General features: G+C 39.8%; 1 long non-coding RNA gene across 1 annotated transcript in view; it reads right to left on the bottom strand.

Annotated features, from left to right (window-relative positions):
* Positions 1-4,710: 4,710 nt before the first annotated feature.
* The window catches only part of LOC122174437 (uncharacterized), a 243,469-nt gene continuing 228,332 nt past the window's right edge, over positions 4,711-19,847 (bottom strand). Inside the window, exon 4 of the long non-coding RNA XR_010599552.1 lies at positions 4,711-4,791. This is a non-coding gene — a long non-coding RNA (uncharacterized LOC122174437). The remainder of the gene's footprint in view (positions 4,792-19,847) is intronic.

Below are 19,847 nucleotides of genomic sequence, written 5' to 3'. Positions count from 1 at the left end.
TCAGAAGATGGAACTGACAAATTATGGTTCCAATTCAGAGCCATGTCTTTATGCTTCTTAGTCTCCATTGCAAAGCCTTATTTTTTTTCCATTCCCACAGTGAGAATCAAAGGTAAACTTAATCTTTTTAAAAATATTTGAGAACCTAAATCTTAACAGTTACTTGGACTCATGTATAAGGACAGTGATAGCTGTGTTGAGAACAAGCCTCATCTTGGCTGGCTTGACCTACTCTTGGTTTACTCTTCTTTATATAATTTCTTATGTAGAGTAACTCAATCAGTTTGTACAGTGAATTTATTCAAGTGCTAGATCCTGCTTTCTCCCCAACCAAATGTCAGAGTACATTTGTGCTTCTGAATCGGTGGAGGAGTTTGCTCTGTGATTTGGACAGAAAATGGAAAGTATACATTACTCACTTTCACATCTGATGGTTGCCTAGGGGGAAATGCTACCTCACCATTACTTTTATGTTCCCCAGGTAGGGACTTTTTTTCCATCTCTTTGAGCTATAACCTGCATTAGCTCTTTCATAAAAGGAAAAGTGTGCTGAGACATGTTCTTGAGAGATTTGTAATATGCACTGTAATCGTTATCAACAAAAGGGAGAGATGGTTCCCTATCCAAAGAGGCCATGATGGGATGCCCCTCACTCACTACTTGTAACTTTCCTTTCTGAAACAGTTACTCCTTTCTGATCAACCTGTCCATTTATTTGACACTGAATATAGGATTTAGATACCACTACAGGTTCCTCTCAAGTTTATAGGGGATCAGCTTGGCAATGTAGTTATTTCTCTATTATAACTTATTCTTAAATGAAGTGCATTAAAACAGCTATGATTGCTACACTTTCCAGTGGCATACCCACCTTCTCCACCATTGTAGTAAATGATAATGATTTTCACCATCGCATTTGCAAAGAAATGGAAACTCACGGAGCCTCCATTTCCAAATGACAAGTTAACAGCTCCATCATGAATATGTTGTACCTTAGCCCAAATCTCTTTCAACCCTGTTTTCCTCTGTCTACACTACGTTTTCCTCCATTTTCAGTCCTCTGGCAATTAGGGAGCTACAGAAGCTTAATTATAAATAGGACTAGACATATTTATACATCTGTGGAAAGCTAATCCCACAGGACAAGTTTTTCTTTTCCCTTTAACAACACCTCTCCAATCCTCAAAGGATAGTTCTTGAAATAACAATTGGAATTATGACAGTAGTGTCCACTTCTTTCTGTTGGGATCTTCCTTGATATGCAGTGGACAAACAAAAATTCCCTTCAGTATCTCTGTACAAATTGTTTCAGTAACCTTCAGCTGCATTCAACACCAATCTCTGCTTTTCTGCACTTTATACAACAAGACATCCACTCTCTGCAAAGAGTCTGAAGATATCTTCTCCATTTTAAGTGTGTCTCTAAAAATGGATTAAATTTGACCCTTGCGGCAATGGGCAGCAGACATACTTTAGAGCAGTTCCAAGGCTGTTCCAAATTATGCCAGGAGCTAGAGCAGCCCTCAACCAGCCTCAGGCTCTTAAAACCAACTTTGCCCATGACAATCCTCAATCTTCCATTATCTTAGCCACGACTGAGGATCCAGCCCTAGATGTCTGTCACAAATGATCTTACAATTTTAAATATTTCATTCTTGTTGGCCAGTTTCCTTCAGGTGTAATGGGCAAAAACTAGTCCACTGAAAAACAAAGCAAGATACAGAATGACAACAGCAAGAAGTAGGATGTTTTCTGTGAAAGAGAATTTATCAGCTGCAACAATTTTATGTTCCTTTTACAACTAAAGGTCTACAGTTGAGTATTTCTAGGATACATATAATTTTGGCTTGGTTCTACAAAATGAACTGTAGAATTGCCTCAGTTCAATTACACTGGTCTACAATTTTTGAGAAGTCGTCTGCTTCAGAGATAAAATGTGCTATTTATTATGTATTTTGATGTGCTGAATTCAAATATGACAATTAAAACAACTGATTGGCTACTGTTTCTAAGATATTTAAGTTTTTACATTTTATGTCTATGTATATTGTGTAGATAGTAGAGTTTTAATCATAAATTGTAAACCTAGGTCTTTTCATGTGTTTATGGTTGCTTTACATGATAATATTTCACCTGTGCTGTTTATGTAACACTTTAAAAATCAGCAAAAGGGTTATATAAATAAAATGTATTATGAAACAAAAGGCAAAAAACTATTATGTACATAGTTTAGTCCTATTCAGTGTCTACTCAGCGCTTCTTGGCTTATTTCTTGTATTCATTAAATGGAGCATCTCTTGTCACTGTCCAGCAATAGTCTGCAAGCATTGATGGGCTCCATTTGCCCTGATAGCGTTTCTCCATTGTTGCAATGTCTGGTGGAAAAAAATCTAGATGAGAGTGCAAAAAATGTATCTTTAGTGACATGTTGCAACCAAGGCTTTTGTATGCCTTGAGGAGGTTTTCCACCAACAACTTGTAGTTGTCTGCCTTGTTGTTTCCCAGAAAATTTATTGCCGCTAACTGGAAGGCTTTCCATGCCGTCTTTTCCTTGCCACGCAGTGCATGGTCAAATGCATCATCTCGAAGAAGTTCACGAATCTGAGGACCAACAAAGACACCTTCCTTTATCTTAGCTTCACTTAACCTTGGAAATTTTCCACGGAGGTACTTGAAAGCTGCTTGGCCTTGACAAAGTTCTTCATGAGACCCAGTTTGACGTATAGGGTGGTAACAAAATCTTCCTTGATTCAACAAGTGGTGGATGCTGAACACTTCCTCCCAGGCTCCAATGACTGTCGGAGTGGCCAATCTTTCTTGATGTAGTGGGAATCTCTTGCACGACTATGCCATTCGCAGAGAAAACAGCAGTACTTTGTGTATCCAGTCTGCAGACCAAGCAAGAGAGCAACAACCTTCAAATCGCCACAAAGCTGCCACTGATGTTGGTCATAGTTTATGCACCTCAAAAGTTGTTTCATGTTGTCATAGGTTTCCTTCATATGGACTGCATGACCAACTGGAATTGATGGCAAAACATTGCCATTATGCAGTAAAACAGCTTTAAGACTCGTCTTCGATGAATCAATGAACAGTCTCCACTCATCTGGATCGTGAACGATGTTGAGGGCTGCCATCACACCATCGATGTTGTTGCAGGCTACAAGATCACCTTCCATGAAGAAGAATGGGACAAGATCCTTTTGACAGTCACGGTACATGGAAACCCTAACATCACCTGTCAGGAGATTCCACTGCTGTAGTCTGGAGCCCAACAGCTCTGTCTTACTCTTGGGTAGTTCCAAATCCCTGACAAGGTCATTCAGTTCACCTTGTGTTATGAGGTGTGGTTCAGAGGAGGAGGATGGGAGAAAATGTGAGTCCTGTGACATTGATGGTTCAGGACCAGAAGTTTCATTCTCTTCCTCGTCTGACTCAAGTGAGAATGATTCTGGTGCATCAGGAACCGGCAGTCCTTCTCCGTAGGGTACTGGGCGTATAGCTGATGGAATGTTTGGATAATGCACAGTCCACTTTTTCTTCTTTGACACACCTTTCCCAACTGGAGGCACCATGCAGAAGTAACAATTGCTGGTATGATCTGTTAGCTCTCTCCAACTGGCACTGCAAAAGGCATAGATTTCCTTTTCCTGTTCAACCACTGTCGAAGATTTGTTGCACAAGTGTTGTAGCATATATGTGGGGCCCACCTCTTGTCCTGATCTCCAATTTTGCAGCCAAAATAAAGGTGATAGGCTTTCTTAACCATACTGCACTTTTGTGATGCAAAAGTCACTTCACCACAAACATAGCAGAAGTTATCTGCACTGTTCACACAAGTACAAAGCATCTCTGCTCACTTTGGCTAAACAGAAATGTGTCCCTTTGCAAAATCAAACACTGACAAATAAGAGAGCACGACACTGTATGATTTCTAGAGCTGATCTAGGGCAATTTGTTCAGCAGAGTGATGTAAGCTTCGTTATGATTGCATCATCCATGACTTCTAGGAATAACATGATGCAATTCATATCATGTATGACGCAATACCAGCTTCAGATTGCATCGTTCATTGTTTTGCCTAAAAAGCAAGTATTGTCCAAACCCAGTCATAGATTTATTCATAGGTCCAGTCAAAGATGTATTTTAGCCATTTCTGGTTTAAATTGAGATCCCTTCCCTTTATAACTCACTTATCCTCCGCCATTCCCAAGTCAAGGGTCGTATATACTGACCCAATAGCATATCTTGAAAACTAGAGCCAATCAACAATTTTAAGCATCATTTTCGTTCTCAGCAGGGCCGGCTCCAGGCACCAGCCTGGCAAGCAGGTGCTTGGGGCGGCTGCTCCAGAGAGGGGCGGCACGTCCAGGTATTCGGCGGCAATTCGGGTACGGTCCCTCGCTCCCGCTGGGAGCAAAGGACCTCCCGCCGAATTGCAGCCGCAGATCGCGATCGCGGCTTTTTTTCTTTTTTTTTTTTTTTTTTGGGCTGCTTGGGGCGGCCAAAACCCTGGAGCCGGCCCTGGTTCTCAGTGACCCAGAATTAGTAAAGTTTGACTACATTTATTTCAGAAGCATTTTGGCTGTAGAGCAGTGTTACCACCCAAAAAAAAAGCATTCTGAGTGACAGTCCCAATGCAGTGCTTAGTAAGCATTTTATCTTAGACAGTTTGAAGATGTGTTGTAGCACTAAAATTACAATACATACCATGACTTGTTCTGTCATCCCACTTTGGGAATGCAGCATGCTTGTCTCTATAATGAGCTGTCTGATGTTCATCCATTTCACCTGTATCAAACAGGAGTAAAATGTAAGTAACCAGAAAAGTTGGCATATTAGTTGGAGGCAAACAAAAATACTCTTTTTTTTCCAGAAGGTTCCATGATCTTTAAACAATCCTGACAAGCACGGAACTTAATTTACTAAATTTTCACATTTGGTGCTGAAAAACATTTTGTATTTTCTAAATTTTTAATTGTGGATTAATATATTCTTTTAAAAAAACAAATTGTTCTTTTTTCTCCTCTACTTATGAACTCGAAAAACATATTAGGAAAATACAGGGTAATGTGTAAACTGTCTGCATAAATTACCACATGTGCAGTACACACTGGAATATTAAAAGTACATATAAAGGATGTGTGTCCTGTAAAATAAACTAACTAAAAAAGTAACTCCTAGACAGTGGGAGAAAACAGTTTTCAGTGCTTACTTCAAAGATATAAAAGAAAGCAAATTTTGAAGAAAAAAAAAATCAATAAGAATTCCTTAAACAGGAGGATCCTACACTAATGTATTTCAATGGTGAAATTTTAATAACCCTTACATTTACTAAAAATCTTGCACTCTGAGATATATAGGGGAGATGCTGTACATTTGTATTTTGATATTAATGATTTCACAAAATGCTGGCTGTTCACAAGCCCTTTCTCCCTAAATGCTTATATATAAAAGGTCATCAGACAGACTGAATAAGATTTAAACAACTAAATATGAATTATTAAAACAAAGTTAAAGAGTTCTATTTTGGCTTTTGTTTTATGCAGTTGTGTCAGGGTCAGATTTTGTCAGCCTCTTTCAGGTTTACCAATACCTTACTGCAGCAAAGCAATTAAGCACATGCAGAACTTTAATTACGAAAGCCATCAGAAGCACTCACAAGCTTGAAAGGCCTGATCCAATGCACACTGAAGTCAATGAAAGTCTCTCCATTTATTTCATTGGCTTTGGATTGGACTCACCATGAGTTGCTGGACAGGAATCATAGCCTGATTCCCACCTCAACATCACCCCAAAAAGCATCAAGAGCCCTGTATGTACTCTGTCCTCCTTTTAAGATTTTGTAGAGGAATGTTAATGGATAGTGGGACTATCTTTGCAACAAACACTTTTAAAGATAACTGTATGAAAAAATATAGAGAGGGAAGAGGTTCATGCCAGATTTTATTAGAAAGTGAGGAGCAGAATGGAAAGATTGTTCAGGGATAGTGCCTGTGTGTGACAGTACAATGCCGGTAATACTATCACTGTCAGTGATTCTAAGGATGATCTAATAAGTACTTGCAAGTGCCTAGACAGGTTTGAGATGTTCTTTACCAGTAAGTTAAAACAATGTACACAACATATACTAGTATGCAACATGCTCTTTCTGTTTCTGCTTACACCAGTATACTAAAGTCTGAGAACAAGGGACAAGATATTCAGAAGTGACTAGAGACTTTCGCTGTCCAATCTGAGCAGCCATACAAAGGCCAGATTTTCAGAGAGTGGTGCTCAGCTCTTTCTGAAAATCAGGCCCCTTTGAGATATCTCAATTTAATGATCCAAAAACACTAGGTCAAGAATCCCAGTTATGCTTAACTGGAACAAAAGACCTGTTATACTACTATTTTTTCTCTAATTGCAGGAAAATCCGAGATACAAAAAGTCAAAACACAGACTTGAGATTTGGGTACAATGACATTTGTAGCAAATGACTTGCTGTTTCTCTAATATTTAGAAAACTAAACAGAAATGAGTGCAAGGGAAAGCTCGCATTCTATTTGGTAGCTGTTGGCTCCATTACAAACATTCACATCTGTCAACAACTCTAGTCAATAACATTCATTTTGAGCAAAGATTATTTTTCTACTTTTTTTTTCCCTGTTACACTCGAAATGCACAAAAGACGCCTTCCTCTTTTAGAGTAAAGGGCACCAGAAAAAAATACACCAATCTCCTCTCCTTCGACTGACAACCTTATCAAAATAAAAGATACCTCAGGATTTGGAAAGCATTTTCCCAGTCACTATAAGTTGAAGGCAGGAGTTTTCACTCTCAAAAAAAGCATGATGTCCAAGAAGAAAAAACACTCTGAACAAAGATGAAAAATTGTAGATTACTTTTGCAGCCTATTAGTCAACAATGGACAAAATATCCACACCGTAGCTGGGCTTCTTTGAAAAGCATATTTTCCTTTTATATAAAGATAAAAAGCAAAGCTTTCAGGTCAGGGGCTATTGAGGAAAAGAGCTAATATCTCCATGTGCTTTGATGTTGCAAGTAGTTTTTCGTTACAGAAGTGTATTAAAGCAACTAGTAAACTGAGCCAGCATATTTAATAACCACCTTCAATATGAGTGGTACATGGATTATTTTGTACCCAACACAGAAAGGCGAGCTTATGTGCATTATGAGTGAGTAACAAACCTTTATTTTAGCATGTTAACATTACTTTAAAATATGGCATAGCTAAAAGGTAATGTATGATTTATGGATCCCATAGGAAGACCTCTTTATAAATGTATCTGCAACAACGATAGACAGAAAACCAGGATTAAGTGTTCCTCTCACAGTGAATTGTAACTCACATAATGGGTTTTGTACTAGTATGTAATGTCTGAAAACAGCAAATTTCAGTCTATCGAGTGCTAAACATAACAGTGATGATTAATAGCATATGGTGTCACTGTTCCTTTTGAAGCTGAAGGTGCTTCTATAGGAACCAATTTAAAACAACACAGTTTAATTCAGTTGTCCGTCACAAATTCTTACGAGTGACAGCTGAGGGACCCAATCCACGAATGCTAATTTGCATGTTAACCAGTCTTTTGGAGTACTGTTACATCACACTCTATGAGACAATAGAAATATTGCTAGAAAAAAAAATCTAAATATAGTGATCATGTTTTTGGTGGAGTGCAGTATTACGCTACATAACAGCAATTGATACACTTAAAAATGTTTATTGAGAGTATCACTTTGCAATTTTATAACCATATAAGTGAAATTTTGCTTCAAATTAAAAAAAAAAATCATGCTGCTAAGGTCTATTTTTATCCAAGTCCACCAGATCTGTACATATGGGAAAATATAACTTCCAACTGGGTTTTGAGTAATTTGGGAAATTAATTTTTGTTTGCATATTAATGAAGCACTAATTGCTTGTTGAGACCAATATTTATGCAAATTACACTAATGTTATTTAGATATTGTTCAGTTTGTATATTGCTTGTATGAGAAAAAACAGGATGAGAAAACATGAAGATTGTCTACCAAAAAACATGTAATCAGCAATTTTTACTAAACATGAAATAAATGCAGTAACACTGATATTGGACTGGGGACAAATATGGTCAGGGCTTCATAACTAGTTATGCCATAGCAGCACTTCCTGCTAGCAGAGCTCACAGGTAGTAATCAATTCGAGGAGCTCCTATAACAGGTCATAGTTCCAGGCAACACAAGAGAGCAAGATAAGCAAGAGAGGAGAGAGGGGCCAACAAACACTTATCAATGGAGCTGCACTAGAAAGCCTATCCACCAGTATGGGCAACAGTGAGAAGAAGCGGGGAGCAATTATGGTGGCTCTAGGAAAGAATGGGTTTAGGGAAACATGACAAGGGAAGGAGAGAGAAGAGGTGGTGGGATTGCAAGGAAAGAAAAAAGAGGGGAAAACTGAGAACGTTGATGAGCTGTAATGGTGTTGTAATTGTAGGGGTTCTGATCCAAAAAGGAGATGTGGGGGGGTCACAAAGTTATTGTGTGAGGGGTGGGGTTTGCAGCATTGCCACCCTGACTTCTGCCCTGCTGCTCTCCAAACACCAGCCACCACTCACTGGCCACCCAGCTCTGTAGGCAGCACAGAAGTAAGGGTGGCAATACCGCAGCCCCTAAAATAACCTTGCCACCTCGCTGCAACTCCCTTTTGGGTCAGGACCCTGAATTTGATAAATGCTGGTCTCCCCTGTGAAATCTGTAGTATAGGGTAAAAGCACACAAAAGCCCTGGCTCCAGGCACCAGCGTAGCAAGCAGGTGCCTGGGGCAGCCAATGAAGAGGAGGGCGGCACGTCCGGCACTTCAGTGGCAATTCGGCAGCAGGGCCGTCACTCCCTCTCGCAGTGAAGGACCTGCCACCGAATTGCCGCTGTAGAATGAAGCTGTAGTAGAGCTGCTGCTGATCGCGACCGCAGGGTTTTTTTTTTTTTTTTTGGTTTGGTTGGTTTTGTGCTTGAAGCAGCAAAAACACTAGAGCCGGCCCTGACAGTGGGAGACCAGATTTCAAGGTCCGTGACGCATTTTTCACAGCCATGAATTTGGTAGGGCCCTAATTAAATGACACAAGAAATTTAGGGCCAACTTTTTAGTTTAAAAATTCCTAACAGTTTTCCAACAATTTTAATTTTTGAAACGTAGCTTATAAAAGTATTTAGGTACTGTGATTTGTTGGACATTTGAGACAACATATGCTCCCAGTAATGACAAGTTACACATGCACTGAAATCTCCTCCATAGATCTAAACTTTTTACTTTATTTATAATTGTTTGAATTAATAAATAGTATTGGCTCCACCAAACTATGAAACCACTTGCTATATTTCTTTAGCGAAGCCATTCCTTTTTCATTAAAACTGTTCTGTGCTTCAAAAGTGAAGTTGTGTCTGATTTTCTTTATCATGCATTAAATTGTATTCCTCCTAGATTAATAGTATAACCCAACAGACTGCTGATGAGAAATCAACATAGACATTACAGAAACTTAAATACATTGTTTAGCTGTGCGTTCCCCTCCAAACAATGTATACATTCAATGATTCTTTGTTTGTAAGAACTTGCTTATGAGTTATGAGACAGATCTGTATGATAGTATTGTTCAGGGCACCATTGTGCCAGGTGTTGTCAGGTATACAGTAAAAGACCATGCCTGCCCCAAAGAGCTTACAATCTTAGTATAAGACACAATGTAGCGGATCACCAAGCCAACCATTCAGAAGTTGGACTGAGAGGGAGAGGAGTTGATAGAATGTAGTAATAGTATAATTTTCTTAGACTAGTTGTGTGCACAATTTGGAGGCATGGAGTGTATACATTTTTGTGCTGCTGTTGTTTTGTTATTAATGGAAGATGAACAAGCAGGTCAGTAGCAGCCGTCTTAGCTCACCGACTGCCTGGCCATTATTAGCTGTGTTCCACAGACAGTACAGCAGAAGTGGCTCCTAAGGAGGGATGAGTTTTAAAACTAACAATTTACTCCAGACCCATAATGAAGCAGCCACAACTGTGTAAGACACCACTTCTTTGAACCTTGTCCTGAAAGGTATCTATGATCACACACCACCTACCTGCCTTTTATGGATCCCCATCACGGCAACATAGATTGTCACTAGAGAATTGTAACTTTCCTGTGATGAGTCCTGAGGTGTGGCATTCTGAGACATCTGTCTCAATTGTTCCAGTCTAAAAAGGCACCTCACTTTTATATTTTAAGTATGTTTTAGTCTGATCACACTTAGCCTGTATTTAATAAAGAATAATAAAAATATAAACAATTAAGATTTACATAGCACTTTGCATGCACAAATAACTATACAATATTAATTCTCATTTACAAATGGAGAAACAAATGTAGAGCGGTCCAATGACATGCCCAAAGTCTGACAGTATTTCCCTATCACCCCCCGCATTCTCCTTTTCTAGTTGTATTCAGCCACGTCAAAATTGTTTTTTTACCGATGTCACCCCAAAAGCATTTCATTGTTATCCTTTGCAACTAGATAGCATTACTGGTGTATGCCCTATGCTTGGTAAAAGTAATACCTAATGAATAAAAAGAATACATGATATTCAGTTACAGAAGTAATGAAAATATTTGAAGGGTGAGTGCTGTAGTTCTGAATTTTAATGAGGATGGCATTTAAGTGTTAGGGGTAAAATCCTTAAGACTCTATTACTTCTTAGGCCTGGTCTATACACAGTTTTTGTTCCAGTATGAGTATTTGGTTAGGGATGTGATTGTTTGCCAAAAAAAGTGTTATGTATGCAAAACCTCAAGTCTGGATACATTTGCATTAGTATAAATGTGACTGATATTGGAATAGCTATAGTACAAGGCACTTTTATACAGATATAACTGTACCAACACAAGACTTGTTCCCCTTTAACTATAGTGATATAGCTAAAGCAGTACAACTTTTGTGCAGAGACAAGGGCTTTGTCTTTTATCAGGCAAAATTCCTAGCATTTTGCAAAGGAGTTTTGCCTGAGTACAAACTGAAAAAGCCTTCAAAATTTAGCCATACATTTATATCATGTTTTAGCATTTTAAAATGCATTTATTACTCAAATGTTAATTAATATTAAATTAAAAATATAAATAGCAATATATAAAATAAATAATAGCAATAACAGTAATACTGTTGTACAGAACCCAAATGGCTCAATATAGGGTAGGAAGTGTGCTTGAGGAAACATATTGGGCTGATTTCTGCAACCCTTACTCCTGCTGGATACTACTTGCTCATATGAATAAGAACCATTGAACTCAATGGATCTACTCCCATGAGTGAGCATCTAAAATGTGAGTAAGGGTGGCAGAGTCCAGCCCATTATTAATATTAATTCATCCTGCCAAAGCCCTATGAGCATGGGCTGCAAATACTACAACTCCCACCCAGGCGTAATCTCTGCAGCACGTTAGTCTGACCCCCAGTGAACTGGAAGGACTTGCTAAGGCTGCTTTTCTATGGAACACATAGTGGACTGTTATACTAAGGCCATTTTTTGTCTCTTATATGGCTGAATTTGCTGGATTTTTGGTTGGCCACACCCTCTTTTCTATTTCCATGCCTATTTTCCCAGATGTACATCTTGTTTGCATAATTCTGTCCTGAGCTACAGGTTCCTTAAGCAGTCCTACCATATTTGTATAATCTTTGCACACAGCCACTGCATTCTTTACATCCTTTCTCCTCTAATTTCCCTGTGTAGCAGCAGTCAGAGTTTAACCCACAATATCTTTCTAACTTTTTCTTTTTTTTTTTTTTGTTATTTGAAAATGACCTACTTTGGTGTTGTTTTGTTTCCCCAAGCAGGATCAGAGGTGCTAGTATAAGCATATGTAATATTGGGGAGGGAGGCTGACATGCCGATTCACAGACGGTCTGAGTTATTACCATCACCAATTATAGAAGCTGTGTTCTATAGCTCAGGCTGTAGCAATTCATGCTTTTAGCCCTGAAAGTCCCAGGTTCAATCCCTGGTGTATCAGCCAACATGGTACCTACTTTCCAAGAGCATAACAAAATTGGTCCACCAAAAGCAGAAACTTTGCAAACGCAGATGGTCTTTATGTATTCTTGTAATATTGCATTGAAAGTATTTAGCAAATTATTAGAAATGTTCTATTATTATTCCCCACCCCTTGAACTCCTTCTTCTTTGTCCTTAGATTGTGAGCTCTTTGAAGCAGGGACCGTTCTGCTGAAGTGTTTGGAAAATGCCTGTCACCTAGTAGGTTCTACAACAAATTAGTAAAAATAATAATTTTCTCTGCTAAGCTACTTGATTTATAAACAACGACACCACCACCATGTGTATTAAAAGAACACGGTTAGTAAGTGAGAAAACTTACTAAAAGAAACTGTTATTCTGAAGCGACAAAGCCAAGTTAGTAGATATAAAAGGGCATCCATCATTTCCCTCTAAAATCCTATGATAAAATGACAGCAAAAATCAGCTTAGAAGCAATACATGAACTAGCCGCCTGTGCCTCCTGCTCTCTTCCCTCCAAGACTAAATGGATCTTTGTGTCTTTTGTCACATTGTTGTAACTTTCATTCAGTCTCCCCCCTTCACCTTGACCACATCTGAACAGCGACAATACGTTTCTTGTTCCTCTCACTTTTCCCAGCAAGGATCACTGACAGCCTCTCACTTTGTATTTTCTCAGCTTTTGAGGCAGGGTTTTTTTTCCTTTTCTTTTCTTTCCTCCCTCTGCCCCCCTCTCCCCCCCCCCCCCACACACACCCCCCAACCCGGCTCTGCAGCCATCATCACTACTATTTGGAGAGAATTTGGTTCAATTTCCATTTTAAACGCTGAATGTTTAAACTAGCTCCTAATGTCTTCCAGTGTACTGGGAAAAGACCTGCCCCCCCATCTCCCCCCCCCCAAATAAAAAATGAAAAGCTGCAGAATAATCTCAAATGATTTTACACACCACATCAAACTTCAAAATAACAAGAGCACTTCAATTTAGAAATGATTGGGGTTCTAGGCATGCGAATCAGAGAGAGCTGTAAAATTATTAGAACACTACAGCACTTTTTGTAGGCATTTCAATTCAGAGGTGATCAGGGATTCTGGACTTGCAGAGCAATTTACTTGGCATTTGTAGGAAAGCCTCACTCTTTCAAACTGAAGCACTCTTAACAATATGAAGAACTTCAATAATTTTAAATTGCTGTATACCATACATGCTCAGAAATCCAATTTATTCTTTAAATAAAAACATTATAACTTCAGAAGTATGAAAGGCCCACCTACAACATAACAGCAATCTATCCTTTCCAATTCATATGGCAAATCAGTCTAGCTGCTATTTCTCTCAACCCAGCATTTTCTGACATGAGGAACTGGTGCAGATATTAGAGAAGAGCATTTATTTCTTTTAACCCTATCTTGCATGATTACTTTAAAATTATCTGTTTCTTCCTAAACTCAGTGACCTTCAGAAGGGCTTCAGAGTTCAAGATGACTTGCAGTGTGTGTATGTTTCTTTCTCTCTCTCTCTCTCTCTATATATATATATATATCATATTTACTAAAAGCAATGCTAATGGAATGTTAAGGAGACCATATACAATTATATATTCCAAGCCAAAAAGTTTAATTCAGCTGGTGTTAAGGTTGTAAATAAGTATAACTCATTGAAGGCAGGAAAATAGCAAAAATATATTGAGTTCTATTGCAAAGCAAATTAACCTTAAGAGGGCAGGAAAGACAAAGTTAAATTTTAAAAAAATATTATAATTTAGAAATGCATGGAAATGAGGAGTTGAGCTCTCCCAAGTAATCTTAATCTTAACCCCATCAGTGGTCAAATCTCATTTACAGATGATGTTATGACATTTCCATCTGTGTACTGGACACTAAGGGAAGAAAGACAAGACACCAAGAATGTTCAACTAGGTCACAACAACTTTAAGTAACACATCTGGGAACTTGGGAACTATGTCCAGGACAGGTCATCCTTCCATTGCAATCCATGCCACCTGGGAGAGGGCTGCCATGGGTTACCCACCCAGTTAATCTGGTCCCAGCATTGTTGCTGGGACCCTACTGATCTCCCCTCGTATGAAAGTTAAGAGGGTGGGGGTGAGGTGATTATCTCCTTGCTGCACCTGGCTTTGCATTCCCCAGCTTCTGTAAGAGATCATAGAATCATAGAAGATTAGGGTTGGAAGATGACCTCAGGAGGTCATCTAGTCCAACCCCCTGCTCAAAGCAGGACCAAAACCAACTAAATCATCCCAACCAGGGCTTTGTCAAGCTGGGCCTTAAAAACCTCTTAGGAAGGAGATTCCACCACTTCCCTAGATAACCCATTCCAGTGCTTCATCACCCTCCTACTATACAACCTAGACCTCCCCCACTGCAACTTGAGACCATTGCTTCTTGTTCTGTCATCTGCCACCCCTGAGAACAGCCTAGCTCCATCCTCTTTGGAACCCCCCTTCAGATAGTTGAAGGCTGCTATCAAATCTCCCCTCACCAGGGCCGGCTCCAGATTTTCTGCCACCCCAAGTGGAAAAACAAAACAAACAAACAAACAAAAAAGACGAGTGGCGGCACTTCGGCGGCAGCACAAACATGCTGCTTCTTCGACGGCAATTCAGCGGCGGGTCCTGCACTCCCTCTCTTCCTCTTTGACGGCAGCTCAAAGAGGAAGAGAGGGAATGAGGGACCCGCTGCCGAATTCCCGCCGAAGACCCGGATGTGCCGCCCCGATACCGGATGGAGTGCCGCCCCTTTGCATTGGTCGCCCCAAGCACCTGCTTCCTTAACTGGTGCCTGGAGCCGGCCCTGCCCCTCACTCTTCTCTTCTGATGACTAAATAAGCCCAGTTCTCCTCATAAGTCATGTGCCCCCGGCCCCCTAATCACTTTCATTGCCCTCTGCTGGATTCTCTCCAATTTGTCCACATCCTTTCTGTAGTGGGGGGCCCAAAACTGGATGCAATACTCCAGATGTGGCCTCACCAGTGCAGAATAGAGGAGAATAATCACATCCCTCGATCTGTTGGCAATGCTCCTACTAATGCAGTCCAATATGCCGTTAGCCTTCTTGGCAACAAGGGCACACTGTTGGCTCATATCCAGCTTCTCATCCACTATAATCCCCAAGTCCTTTTCTGCAGAACTAGGGTGGGTCAATAGGATTGCTACAACCTTGTATCCCACCAATTAGCCCAAAGTCTGCCTCCTCAAACCACAAAGACTCGGAGTGCTCGGAAGGAAGGGAGGGGTATATACTCCTTAAAAGAGGCAAAGGGTTTTCTCTCCCCAAACAAAGCTCCCCCTCCCCCCACCTCTGAAGGGGGAAAAGCAAAACATTTTAGTTTTAATGCTGGCTTGGAATTCAGATATGGAGAGCTATCGGGGTCATATTTAACCCTCAAATTTTAGTTTAGTGTCATGCAGATATTAATCCAAATTAGGACACCATTTGGTTAGTTCATAAATACTTGCTTGTATTAGAAATGACCATTATGATCATCTAATCTGACCTCTTTTCTGGCCTGAACATTTATGAATCTGCTTTAACATAGTGCAGTGGTGGGAGGCAGAGTTCAGGACATTTCAGACAGCTTAATCCACCATTGCCATACATTTCTAAATTTGCTAATGTTGTTTAATTGCAAATGTATTGCTTCTCCAATGTTTGGTTTTATCCATCACAGGGTGGCACGGACGCAGACATTAAAGCAAGAGCAGCTTTCTTACAGCTCAAGAACATCTGGAGCTCTAGAGAGCTGTCTTTGGCAACAAAGATTAGACTGTTCAATTCCAACGTGAAATCAGTCTTATTGTATGGAGCTGAAACCTGGAGGATAATTAAAACAACCACCAGGAAGATCCAGACCTTCATAAATAGTTGCCTTAGAAGGATTCTCCAGATCCGCTGGCCAGACACCATCAGCAACATCTACCTCTTGGAGAGGACCCATCAACTTCCAGCAGAGGAAGAAATTAGAAGGAGAAGGTAGGGTTGGATAGGACACACACTACGCAAGCAGCCAACCAACATCACTAGACAGGCATTGCGGTGGAACCCCCAAGGCAAGCGGAAAAGAGGCCGTCCAAGAAACACCTGGCGACGCGACCTTCAGGCTGATAGCATAGAAATGGGCTATACCTGGAACCAGCTAGAGCAAATGGCCCAGGATAAAGGACTCTGGAGATCTGTGGTTGGCGGCCCATACCCCAACTGGGGTGACGGGCATGAGTGAGTGAGTGAAATGGTCTTTTATGCTACTTTTCTTGTGAAGTAGTGATATTTATTTACATCATCATTTTTTAATTAACCCTATGCTTGGCAATTTCCTTGTGGTTTATAAATGAAGCTTTTAGATTTTCATGTCCATTTTTGTTTTTAAGAACTGGAAAGTGTTTGTGAAATATTAATATAGTGTAAACCAGAGCAGCTGCACTTGCTTTGTCTATAAACACCACAGGAGTTTATGTGGTTCTTAAAACCTCTATAAAATAAATCGCTCACTTTCCCCATATCCCTGGAGCCTAAGCTTTATAAAGTCAGCAGAGACCATGAGGTCTACAAGCCATGATGGAAAATCACCCAGGAAAGTTGTTGTGGACATTACAGCTTCCACACTGAACCATGCCAGGTGTATTTGGAAGACTGTAGCAGTGCTCCAAAAGATCCATCAGAACGTTGCTGGACTCAAAGTCTGTCATATCTTTGTAACATCTTATAAGATCAACTAGGCTCCACATGACGCTTGTAAAGTCTGTTGAGCCAGATGGACCTTCCTGACACACCTAATTTGGCAGTGAATACATTTAAAATATTGAATCCCACTTCCTGAGCTAGACCTCACACACATCCTTTAATAAACCAAACCTGAAGTTCCTAAGACAAAATGTTTTTGAGATATAGCTCATGAAACAAATTAAGAATTTAAAATAATGATTTACATCAAAAAATCCACATCTCACAAGTGGCTTGTCCATTTTACACCCAATTTTGCCTAATTTCTGGTACATTCAAAATAAAATTGCCTGTCAGATTTTGTATGTCACCGGACAGTACAATTATCAGGCTTATAAAAAGGAGAACGAGCTGTATCTGCATTATTAAACTATATATGTAATCAGAAAAAATAGGATTAGAAAATACAAAAGTTGCTGTTGGTACCTTAACTTCTGCATTTCCTGACTTTTCTGATTTTAACTTCAGTCTCGAAAGTCCATTAAAGCAATTTTCCCCATTTCATTGTTGTTTGAAAAAAAGAACTAATGTTAGCATTTAACTTTGAAGTTCACACCTCATTGAGGTGAATAGTATGGGTGAGAGGTGGGTTTCCACATTTTATGCAGTTGTTTGGCTGCAGCATTTTCTGTAAGATTGTGATAACAAGGCCTCTGACACTCTATATCTCAAAGTAGCACCCTGGAACCCTCATATTTACCACCAAAGTAGCACCCTGGAACCCTCATATTTACCACCATGATATCATGATGATGTGTTTTGTACAAATTATACCTTGTGAAGTATCATTTAAAAAGTCTTGATCTGCTGAACATTAATATCCTGTTGGACTGTATGTATTATAATTGTATGTGAAGTTATGAAGTATTGCTATATGTCTTACTGAAATATGTTGTGAGGTTGGGTACACCCAACAACCAACCTTTCAGTTACAACAAAGAAGTAGCCATCAATAGCCAGACAGGTGATTAATGGCTCATCAACACGCAATCCACTATCCCAGAGACTTCTTGGAGAAAGCATGTATGCCATGGGGGCAGACTAACATACATCACAACAAAAATCTTTCTAGCAAGCTGGAAGAAGGTATAAAAAGAGAGACAGTGACATCATCACTTGGCCTCTCTTCCCTCTCCCCCATCTCAACACCTGGAGGAAAAAAAGATTTTGAACTGGGGAAGAGCAGTCCCAGGCTAGAAAGGGAGTCCAGTCTGCATACTGAGGAACGGTAACCTGCTTGTACCATCTGTTAGGGTGAGAAAAGCTGTTTGACCATCTCTTGGCTAGACTAACAGTTTAGCATTTAGAATGCGCATTTACTTTAAGGTACCCATCTCTGACCTTTATGCCTACCACTTATAATCACTTAAAATCCATCTTTCTGTAGTTAATAAACTTATTTTAATGTTTTATCCTTACCAGTGAGTTTGTCTAAAATACTTGGGAAATCTCAGCTCAGGTTCTAAAGGCTGGTGCATGTCCACGTTCTATGAAGAAGTGGAGAACTAGGTAATGAACTTACCCTGGCCAGGCTTCTGACCAGTGCAAGATGGTACAGTTCTGGGGTGCAAGACTGGGGAGCTGGGGGAATTGGCTGGAGCCTCTCTACTGCTGGTTCATGAGTGGCTGGGAGACCATTTATGTAACTCAGTTGGGTGTGTCCCTGCCTGTGGATGGCTGTGTAAGTGCAGTGCCTGTCAGAATCTTGTAGCTTGACATCAGCATCACAGATGAAGGATACCCCAGGCTGATGAGTTTTGGAGGGCTCAGTGGTCCCACAGTCCAGGTTGCAACCCAGGGCCTTTGTCACAGAGCCACACATCTGTGCATACTGTGACAGCTGTATCTTTGCAACAGCCACATTTAGAAGCGGTTATTTTTAATTAAAGCTTCTAAAAGTGGCTATTGTTGCACAAAAATGTGCAGAAACCTAAAATCACAGCATCATACAGATCAATTTCCTCTTGCCCTGATGTTGAAAGAGTTTTTATTTCAGAGGATTCTGTTTCATATATTTCACTGAGATACGTAATATTCCCCTTTATGCACACTGTCCCTACAGCAATCTGAATCAGCAACTCCAGTGCTTCCCTGAAGCCTCTGGCCAGGACAGGAAAGGAAAATGGGCAGTAATCTCAAAGGCATCAGAGCTAAACAAGTTCTGTTACATGTTACTAGCTACCTTCCTTCTAGGGCTCACCTTGACCTACTAACAAGTATTAAAACCCAGCTTGCCCTGTCCTAACTAGAGTTTTAAAACAACATGTTTTAAAAATACACCTTTTTATCCTAATGTGAGCAGGTTTTGAAGTACCGGAAGTGACATTTTATTAACTTAATTTTTGTTTTAAAATGTTTAACCAAACTAAGAAAAAAGCAAAAACCTTCAATGAAGGACAGGTGCCTCTAAGTTACAAATGTCAAACATCAGTTGGTTTAGCTGTAGGTCTATTTTAAAAGCACAGGTTTCCTGTTTGGTTTTTTTAAACACAAATGGCAATACAGTGTGTTTTATACACTTCCATAATTCAAAAATGGCTGAAAGGATTTTGCTCGAGCTTTCCAAACAAAATCTTCTACAAAGAGCAAGCCTGGAAAATTACAATTTCAGCCCATAGGGCAAAAATTGCACAAAATTATGAATGTATGGAATATACATAGAATATTTGATGCTGTGGTGTGGTATTATTGGGAAATAATTGCCATGAGTTTGGGATGACACCACTTTTACCCACTTAAAAGACTTCAACTGGAATATTGTGTCCAGTTCTGGACACCACACTTCAGGAAAGATGTGGACAAATTATAGAAAGTCCAGAGGAGAGCAACAAAAATGATCAAAGGTTTAGAAAACTTGACTTAATAAGAAAGATTGAAAAATTTGGATTTGTTTAGTCTGAAGAAGAGAAGAATGGGAAGGGAGGAGGGACGTGAAAACAGTCTTCAAATATGTAAAAGGTTGTTATAAAGAGGTAGGTAATAAAACTGTTAGCCTAAATCACTGAGGACAGGACAAGAAGTAGCGGACTTAAATTGCATCTCCATCAGTGTAGGTTTTTAAGAACAGGTTAGACCAA

This window comes from Chrysemys picta, chromosome 3 (genome assembly GCF_011386835.1).
Source record: "Chrysemys picta bellii isolate R12L10 chromosome 3, ASM1138683v2, whole genome shotgun sequence".
In the NCBI taxonomy this organism is placed as follows: domain Eukaryota; kingdom Metazoa; phylum Chordata; order Testudines; family Emydidae; genus Chrysemys; species Chrysemys picta.
The sequence above is the reverse complement of the archived record's forward strand: the minus strand, read 5'-3'. Positions and strand labels throughout refer to the sequence as shown.